The sequence below is a fragment of the Phacochoerus africanus genome, chromosome 11, assembly GCF_016906955.1.
Source record: "Phacochoerus africanus isolate WHEZ1 chromosome 11, ROS_Pafr_v1, whole genome shotgun sequence".
Taxonomy (NCBI): Eukaryota; Metazoa; Chordata; class Mammalia; order Artiodactyla; family Suidae; genus Phacochoerus; species Phacochoerus africanus.
Window position 1 is genome coordinate 14,845,395 of NC_062554.1, and position 9,216 is coordinate 14,854,610.

Sequence of the window (9,216 nt, forward strand, 5' to 3'; positions counted from 1 at the left end):
TTTTCTATTAGAGATGTTTCTCATGTTATACCTTAGCTAAAGTATTTTCACACAACTGCTGCCATCTTTCACATCCAGAAGTGCTCAGAGAAATGGTGAGGGTCCTTTAAGATGGAGTTATACACATGGTAGTGACTTTTTCCTAAAGCAGTGCTCATTGGTGTTCCCCTAAGAACAGGAATCATTTATAATCTTATATGGCAAATGAGGGTGGCTGAGATGTAAATAATGTAACTCACCTCTTTGATCCTCTCAGAGTAACGCAAATTAATTCTGATGACTGTCTAAATCAAAGATTCAGTGAGAGAGATAGAGATTGTTATGGCAGATGATACAGGAATCATTTGCCATTGGCCATGGTGGTAGTGGTGCTGGGTTGTTTGTTCACATATTTTAATTGGCAATCAACGTGTCCATCTGCATCTGCTACAGTCATCTGCAGTGTTCAACAAAACAACAGTTGGAATCCTTGCCTGTACCTCTTTAATTTTATATGTATATTCCCCCACAATGGCAGGTGGTTTAATGATTCCCTCAAATGTTATTACTGAATGCTAATAGCAATGGTTTGGGAAAGAGCAGGTCATGTCATGGTGACAACTGAGAGGCCAGTACCTCGTAGTGAACTGATTTTTGATTTCAAAGAATGATTTATCTACCTCATAAAGTGAGAAATATGCTTCAATCTCTTGAGATTGGTTATTGCCGTAAGCTAAAGGTTGGATATGTTTTGTTTTTGCTTGAAAAAATAGAATGAAAAAGAGAAGAAGTGAGAGTTGTTTGCTTTTGAGTAACTTAGAGAGAGATTCGTTACCACATTAGTCAACTTCAGGGAACTGAAGCATATATCCCACCAAGCTTCTATTTCACCATGGCCATGTCGGGTCAAAGGAGCCATTCACAGATTAAGTAAATGAGTCTCAGAAAGTGAGATGCCACCCTGAGGACACGGTTAGTGAATGTCAGTGCAAGAATTCTAACTCAGGAGGATCTATTTCTAGGGCCTCTGTTCACCTCACTAGGCTACACTGAGTTACTGAGCTCAGTGAAACAAAGAAGTGACGGATGACTTATGTCACATGTTACCTGAATATTGTCAGCAAACCTTCACAGACCATGTTTATGTGTGCTTACAACATCATCAGGAAGTAATTTGGGGATAAAGTATTTATGGAATGAAGAATCCACTTTTTTAGAGAAGGACAGTGAGGATCAGAGACACTAAGGGTATTCCCAGTGTCACACAGCCAAGTGTTAGAGCCCATGATTAGAGAATGAGGAGCTAACGTCACACGATGCTTCCAGCACAAAAAATACCACAACTTTGAGAAATACAGCTGATGTTTATAGTCTCAAGAATGCATTTGCATTTATAAAATAGACTGACTAGGTAAAAAAATATTTAGCAAAACAGACCTTGTGAACATCTACAAAACGGTGCTTGGCCAAGTCAGTTGTCAATTAATTTATCAATAAACTTTTCAACAGATGGGATAGGTACAGGTGAAGTGACATCCTTTCCTCACCCAGAACTTAGCCCCAAGAAAACCACTTCAATGCTCATGAACTTAGCTTTCTCATGGGTAAAGACAGAGATTATGAAGCATTTGTATTCACAACATAGAATTAAGAAAGAATTTAAAATAATTGTTAAATATTTGATGAATTTTAAATGATTGTATTTATATAACTTATTTAGACTCCTATTTCCTAGTTCTCTTATTTCCTGCCAAATCTTTTGTTTGTTCATTTGTTTGTTTGTTTAGGGCCATTCCTGCAGCATATGGAAGTTTCTAGGCTAAGGATTTAATTGGAGCTACAGCTGCCAGCCTACACCACAGCCACAGCAAGGACAGATCAGAGCCTCATCTGCAATTTACTCTGCAGCACACAGCAACTCAGGCTCAGGGATCAAACCTGCATCCTTATGGATACTAGTCAGGTTTGTTTCCACTGAGCCATGATAATGCCAGTATTGTGAAATAATCTACAGAAGAAAACAATCTGAAAAGGAATGGATATATGTATATGTATAACTGATTCACTTTGCCATACACCTGAAACTAATACAACATTGCAAGTCATCTATGCTCCAATAATTTTTTAAATAAGAAATTTTAAAAAATTAATAGTGCATTCAGTCTCTATGAAAGTTCACAAACCAGAAAATGAGGTTTAATTTTAAGTTTAAGAACATCTATTTACATAGCAAGTGCCATGTGCCAGGAGACTTTTATCCAACTTATCACCGCCTTGTTAGCCAGGCTTCATTCTCCCCATTTTGCAAAGGAGGAAACTGAAGCTCAGACTTGTTGAGTAACTTACTCAAGGATTCATAGCTAGTAAGTGGTAAAGCAGAGTTTTATGGAATCCTCATTCTAAAGCTCAGATTACTACTGCCCAGGTAGCACTGAGTCACAGAGAAGATGGCCCCTGTAAAGAAGATATGACAGTGGGCATGTTGATATCTTTAAAGAACACGGCTTAACGTTTCCCTCCTTGGAGTTCCCGTCGTGGCTCAGTGGTTAGCGAATCTGACTAGGAACCATGGGGTTGCGGATTCGATCCCTGGCCTCGCTCAGTGGGTTGGGGATCCGGTGTTGCCGTGGGCTGTGGTGTAGCTCGCAGATGTGGCTCGAATCCTGTGTTGTTGTGGCTATGGTGTAGGCCGGCGGTGACCTCTCTGATTAGACCTCTAGCCTGGGAACTTCCATGTGCGTGGGAGCGGCCCTAGAAAAGGCAAAAAGACAAAAAATAATAATAATAAAGTTTCCCTGCTTGGATAGATCCTTGTTCAGGTCCAGGCTATCCAATAAGGTCTTTCCAACACCCTAATGGTTATGACATGTGGTGGTTCCAGATATTCCACAAGTATAAAACACGTATCATACTCTGAAAACTCACTATGAAAAAAAAGTACATGAATAACTTTCATATTGTTTATATGCTGAAATGATAATATTTTGGATTTATTTACTGACTTAAAATACATTATTAGAATTAATTTTACCTATTTATTCCCCTTTTTAAAAATACAGCTGCTGGAAGATGATTTTAGCTACATGGGTCACCTTATTGGATGCTACTGGTCCAGCTCCTAAACGCATAAAGATGATAGATGCTTTTTGGCCTTTGAAGACATTGCCTTTTTTTTTTTTTTTTTTTGTAAGAGAAACAAGACTCCAGGATGTGACTATTGCTGAGTTATGTTTTAAAAATGAGAGCTTTCTTTATTGCCTGAGCCATAGTGAGGCCATTAGCTTGGGCTTTGGGGCTGGGTAAAACCTTGTTACAATTCTATTCCCTCTGTCTTAACTAAAAATCCTTTAAAAAAGTTAGCTGTCATAGTTTCAGTGTTTCATTTGAAAAATGAGAATAATGATATCAACCCCAAATAATTTTTATGGAAATTAAATTAGATAATTCATGCAAAGTGCCCAGCTGAGGGCCCAACAAATGTAAATGTGATTCCTCTGTTTCTCTTCCCATTCCATGTCTGTCACTAAAGGGACCAGACAAGTCACCCTAATAATGTTATCTCTTTTTTTGTACCATGGATATATTTTTTTCTAATCTCAAATTTTCTCCTGTATCTGATCAACCCTCAAATGATAATTTTTTTTTAAAGGTTAGCTGCTTGGGCCTGAATTTGCATCAAAGATGAAAAATATCTCAAAGTAAATTCAATTTGTAAATATTTACTTGTCTGTATAAACTCTGCTTTTCAATTTCGTAAACCAAATGCTAAAATTTTATGAGCAAACCAAGTTATAGATGACACTTCTTGTTTTTAAAATAGTATAAGCCTGAAGAAAATCAATGCTGCTTTTTTATTCATTTATCTCTTAATTCCCTTCATTGACGCATCTCCCAAAGTTTGCTCAGTTTTAGAATTAGAAGAATTTTTTTTTTCTGAAGATATCCTAAAAGGTCTATGACTCTCCCTTCTGGTAGTAATTTTGATTCTTAATTAAATGTTCGTTTATATGATTCACTTGATAAATATTTATTGGATACCTGTTATATACTAGGAACTGCCTGAGGTCAAGAGGTATGTGTGTGTGTCTGTGTGTGTATATATATATAAAAAATTTTCATATATATATAAATTTATAAAATTATGATTGCTTTCCAATGTTCTGTCAATTTCTATTGTACAGAAAAGTGACCCATTCATAAATATATACACATTCTTTTTCTCACTTTATCCTCCATCATGTTCCATTACAAGTGATCGAATATATAATTCCCTGTGCTACACCGCAGGATCTCATTGCCCGTCCACTCCAAATGCAAGAGTTTTCATCTGCTAACCCCAGGCTCCCAATCATGCCACTCTCTCCCCCTCCCCCCAGCAAACAGGAGTCTGTCCTAAATGTCCATGATCTTTTCTGTTTTGTCGATAGATCATTTGTGCCATATTTTAGACTCCACATATAAGTGATATTATATGGTGTCTGTCTTTCTCTTTCTGACTTACTTCACTCAGAATGCGAGTCTCTAGTTCCACCCATTTTGCTGCAAATGGCATTATTTTGTCCTGTTTTATGGCTGAGTATCATTCCATTCTATATATGCACCTCTTCTTCCTAATCCATTAATCTCTCTATGAGCATTTTGGTTGTTTCCATGTCTTGGCTATTATGAATACTGCTGCAATGAACATATGGGTGCATGTATCTTTTTCAATGAAAGTTTTGTCTGAATATATGCCCAGGAATGGGATTTCTAGGTCATATGGTAGCTCTGTATTTAGTTTTCTGAGGTATTTCCATACTGTTTTTCATAGTGGTTGTACCAATTTACATTCCCACCAACAGTGTAGGAGGTTCCCTTTTCTGCATATCCTCTCCAGCATTGTTGTTTGTTGACTTGTTAATGATGGCCACTCTAACTGCTAAGAGGTGGTACTTCTTGTTTTCATTTGCATTTCTCTAATAATTAGTGATGTTGAGCATTTTTTCATGTACCTACTGGCCATCTACATGTCTTTGGTGAAACATCTATTTAGGTCTTCTGCCCATTTTTCAACTAGGTTATATGTTTTTTTTTGTTGTTGTGGAGTTGTATGAGTTGTTTTTATATCGTGGAGATTAAATTTTTGTCGGTTGAGTCATTTGCAAAAATTTTCTCCCATTCTGTGGGTTGTCCTTTAGTTTTTTTAATGGTTTCCTTTGCTGTGCAAAAGCTTTTGAGTTTAATTAGGTCCCATTGGTTTATTTTTATTGTCTTTATTCTAGAAGGTGGATCAAACAATATGTTGCTATGATTTATGTCAAAGAGAATTCTGTCTATGTTTTCCTCTAGGAGTTTTATAATATCCAGACTTACATTTAGGTCTTTAATCCATTTTGAGTTTATTTTGTGTATGGTGTTAGACAGTGTTCTAATTTTACTCTCTTACATGCAGTCGTCCAGTTTTCCCAGCACAATTTATTGAAGAGACTATCTTTCCTCCACTGTATGTTCTTTCCTGCTTTGTCATAGACTAATCAACCATAGGCATTTGGGTTTATTTCTGGGCTTTCTATCTTGTTCCATTGATCTATATTTCTGTTTTTGTGCCAGTATCATACCATCTTGATGACTGTAGCTTTGTGGTAGAATCTGAAGTCAGGGAGCCTGATTCCTCCAGTTCGATTTTTTTCTTTTCAATGTCGCTTTGGCTATTAGAGGTCTTTTGTGTTTCCATACAAATTTTAAAATACTTCGTTATAGTTCTGTGAAGGACATCATTGGTAATTTGATAGGGATTGCATTGAATCTGTAGCTTGCCTTAGGTATATTGCCATTTTGACTATATTGATTCTTCCAGTCCAAGAACATGGTATATTTTTCCATTTATTTATATCTTTGATTTCTTTCATCGGTGTCTTATAGTTTTCAGAGTACAGGTCTTTTGTATCTTTAGGTAGGTTTATTCCTAGGTATTTTAGTCTTTTTGGTGCAATGGTAAATGGGGTTGTTTCTGTAATTTCTCCTTATGATCTTTCATTATTAGTATATAGAAATGCAAGCAATTTCTGTGTATTAATTTTGCATCCTGTGTCTCTACCAAATTCATTGATGAGCTCTAATAGTTTTCTGGTAGTAGCTTTGGGATTTTCTAGGTATAGGATCATGTTGTCTGTAAACAGTACAGGTTTACTTCTTCTTTTCCAATTTGGATTCCTTTTTCTTTTTTTCTTTGGTTGACGTGGCTAAGACTTCCAAGACTAGCTTAAATAATATTGCTGAAAGAGCATATCCTTGCCTTGTTCCTGATCTTAGTGGAAATACTTTCAGTTTTTCACCATTGCAAATGATGTTATCTGTGGGTCAGTCATAAATGACTTTTATTATATTTAGGTAGTTCCCCTCTATGCCCACTCTCTGGAGAGTTTTTACCAGGAATGAGTGTTGAATTTTGTCAAAAGCTTTTTCTGCATCTATTGAGATGATCATATGGCTTTTATTTTTCAACCTGTTGATGTGGTGTATCATATTGATAGATTTGTGGATATTGAAGAATCCTTGCATCCCTGGGATAAATCCTACTTGATCATGGTATATGATCTTTTTAATGTATGTTGCATGTTGTTTGCTAATATTTTGTTGAGTATTTTTTGCATCTATGTTCATCAGTGATATTGTCCTGTAATTTTATTTTTTTGTGGTATCTTTGTCTGGTTTTGGTGTCAGGGTAATGCTGGCTTCATAGAATGAGCTTAGGATATTCTTTCCTCTGCAATTTAATGGGAAAGTTTCAGAAGAAGAGATATTAACTCTTCTCTGAATGTTTGGTAAAACTCATCTGTGACAGCATCACATCCTTGACTTTTGTTTTTTGAAAGTTTTTAATTACATATTCAATTTCAGTACTTGTGATTGGTCTATTCGTATTTTCTATTTCTTCCTGGCTCAGTCTTGGTAGCTTGTAGCTTTGTAAGAACTTGTCAATTTCTTCTAGGTTGTCCATTTTATTGGCATACAGTTGCTCATAGTAATCTCTCATGATCCTTTGTATTTCTGCAGTGTCAGTTGTAACTTCTCCTTTTTCATTTCTAATTTTATTGACTTGAACCCTCTCCCTTTTTTTTTTTTTTTTTGATGAGTCTGGCTAACAGTTTATCAATTTTGTTGATCTTTTCAAAGAGCCAACTTTTGGTTTCATTGATCTTCTCAAGTGTTTTCTTTGTCTCTATGTTATTAATTTCTGCTTTCATCTTTATTTCTTTCCTTCTACTAATTTCGAGCTTTGTCTGTTCTCCCTTTTCTAGATGTTTAAAGTGTAAAGTTAGGTGGTTTATTTGCATTTTTTCTTCTTTCCTGAGATAAGGTTTTATTGCTATGAACTTCCCTCTCAGAACTGCTTTTGCTGTGTCCCATAGGTTTGGATTGTTGTATCTTTATTATTGTTTGTTCATATGTACCTTTTAATTTCCTCTTTGGTTTCATCAATGATCCATTGATTGTTTAGTAGCATATTGTTTAGCTTCCAAGAGTTTGTGTTGTTTGCTGTATTTTTCTTGTAGTTTATTTCTAGTCTCATAGCATTGCGATCAGAAAAAATAATTATTGAAAATAATTTCAATTTTTTAAAGATTTATCAAGGCTTGATCTGTGGCTCGAGATGTGATCTATCCTGGAGAATGTTCCATGTACACTTGAAAAGAAAGTATATTCTGCTGCTATCAGGTGAAAAGTTCTATAGATATCAGTTAAGTCTATTTGGTCTAGTGTATCATTTAAGGCCTTTGTTTCCTTGATGATTTTCTGTCTGGATGATCTGTTCATTGCTGTAAGTGTGATGTTAAAGTCCCCCACTATTTTTGTGTTACTGTCAATTTCCCCTTTTATGGCTGTTAGTAGTTGCTTTATATATTGTGCTGCTCCTATGTTGGGTGCATATATATTTAAAATTGTTATTTCTTCTTCTTGTATTGATCCTTTGATCATTATATAATGTCCTTCTTTGTCTCTTGTGACTTTATTTTAAAATCTATTTTGTCTGATATGAGCTTTGCTGCTCCTGTTTTTCTATAACTTCCATTTGCATGTAATATTTTATTCCATTCCCTCACTTTAAGTCTGTATTTATCCTTAGATCTGAAATGGGTCTCCTGTAGACAGCATATATGTGTCTTGCTTTTGAATCCATTCAGCTAGTCTTTTTCTTGGAGTTGGAGCATTTAATCCATTTACATTTAATGTAATTATGGATAAGTATATATTTATTGTTACTTACTTTTTATTACTATTTTGGGTCTTTTTCTTCATTTCCTCTTGTTGTCTTTCCTTGCAATTTTCTGACCATGTTTAATGTTATGTTTTGCTTGGTTTTTCTTTTTTATGTGTATGACCATTATAGTTATTTGACTAGTGGATCCCCTTACACTTTGATATATCCATTTATATGTGCACAGAATTGCTTCATCTTGCTGGTCTCCTTAGTTTCAAATGCATTTTCAATGTTCTGCATTTGTCCTCTCTTCTCATGCTTGCTAGTTTAGATAACATATTTGTCAATGGGTGATTTCCTATCTTTAAATTATCATAGCCTTTACCAGTGAGCTTCTTCATTTTTAATATTCTTATTTCTAATTGTGGCCTTTCCTTTTCTGCTTAGAGAAGTTCCTTTAGTAGTTGATGTAGAACTGGTTTGGAGGTGCTGAATTATCTTAGCTTTTGCTTGTCTGTGAAGCTTTTGAGCATTCCATCAAATCTGAATGAAAGCTTTGCTGGGTAGAGTTTTATTGGTTCTAGGTTCCTCTTTTTCATTACCTCGAGAGAGTTTTGCCACTCCCTTCCATTTTCTAGATTTTCTGCTGAGAGATCAGCTGTTATCCTTATGGGAATCCCCTTATATATGATTTGTTGCTTTTCCCTTGTGGCTGTTAATATTTTTTCTTTGAACTTAATTTTCATCAGTTTGATTCGTATGTTTCTTGCTGTATTTCTCCTGGAGTTTATTTTGTATAGAATTTTCTGTGTTTCTTCCACTTGAGTGAGTGTTTCTTTTCCCATATTTGGGAAAATTTCAGTTATAATCTCTTCAAATATTTTCTCTGGCCCTTTTTCTCTCTCTTCTCCTTCTGTAACCCCTATGATGCAAATGCTGGTATGTTTAATGTTGTCCCAGATGTCTCTTAGACTCTTCGCAGTTTTTTTTTTTCATTCTTTTTTCTTTAGTCTTTTCTGTAGCAGTGATTTCTACCACTCTATCTTCCACCTCAC